Source organism: Mus pahari, chromosome 14 (assembly GCF_900095145.1).
Source record: "Mus pahari chromosome 14, PAHARI_EIJ_v1.1, whole genome shotgun sequence".
In the NCBI taxonomy this organism is placed as follows: Eukaryota; Metazoa; Chordata; class Mammalia; order Rodentia; family Muridae; genus Mus; species Mus pahari.
The window spans coordinates 73,814,825-73,815,963 of record NC_034603.1 but is presented as its reverse complement, the minus strand read 5'-3'; the positions used below and the strand labels follow the sequence as shown (position 1 = coordinate 73,815,963).

At 52.2% G+C, this 1,139-nt stretch overlaps 1 protein-coding gene across 4 annotated transcripts in view; it reads left to right on the top strand.

Annotated features, from left to right (window-relative positions):
- The window catches only part of Tex2 (testis expressed 2), a 117,630-nt gene that overhangs the window by 111,139 nt on the left and 5,352 nt on the right, over nt 1-1,139 (top strand). The window lies entirely within an intron of this gene.

Genomic DNA, 1,139 nt, shown 5'->3' with positions numbered 1-1,139 from the left:
GCACTTGGGAGGCAGAGGCAGGCAGATTTCTGAGTTCAAGGCCAGCCTGGTCTACAGAGTGAGTTCTAGGACAGCCAGGGCTACACAGAGAAACCCTGTCTCGAAAAACCAAATGAATAAATCCAAATAACTGGAGATAGCTATGAGGTCTCAAAGGGGTCTCACGTCTATGTCTATTGTGCCCTCATGAGGTGACGACATGCACTCTGGTGTGAGGGAAGCCAGACAGCGATGTCTGTCACTGTTCCTCAGAACAGACTTTCAGGACTTCTCTATTCCTCTTTACTTTAGTCAGTGTCTTTGATCTTCAGGCTAGGCTCTTCCTGCCTTGCCTCCTGGATGCTGGGATTACACGTGTGTGCTACCACACTCTGCTGCTCTGGACACTTCACCAACAGCTCTGAGTGCCAATCTGCTGTAGGAATCATAAAAGGCGCAGTGTGGCAGGGATGAGTCAGGGACAAGGCAGGCGTGTGACAGGGGTGAAGCAGGGGTGTGACAAGGGCAAGGCTGGCGTGTGATGGGTGAAGCAGGGGTGTGACTAGGGTGAAGCAGGGGTATAACAAGGGCAAGACAGGTGTGTGATGGGTGAGGCAGGGGTGTGACAAGGGCATGGCAAGTGTGTGACAGGGGTGAAGCAGGGGTATGACAAGGGCAAGGCAGGGTGTGATGTGGGTGAGGCAGAGGTGTGATGTGGGTGAGGCAGGGGTGTGACAAGGGCATGGCAGGTGTGTGACAGGGGTGAGGCAGGGGTGTGACAAGGGCAAGGCAGGGTGTGATGTGGGTGAGGCAGAGGTGTGATGACTGGGAGAGGGATGTGGCAGAGGTGAGGCAGGATAATCAAATTCCTGTCACCTGCACACTCAAGCGGCAGAGACAGGAAGAATTGGAGAGTTCAAAGCCAGCCTGACAGTCATAGCAAGACTGAGAAAAACATGACTTGGCACATGGTGAAGAAAAAGCAGTATATAGACCTTTCTCTGCCTGAGCTTGCTTAGGACCGACCCTCTCATAGAGATGCCATTCAGAAGGAGGCTGTGTCTTTCAAAAGTTGTCGCTTTTTTTGTTTGTTTGTTTGTTTGTTTTTCGAGACAGGGTTTCTCTGTGTAGCCCTGGCTGTCCTGGAACTCACTCTGTAG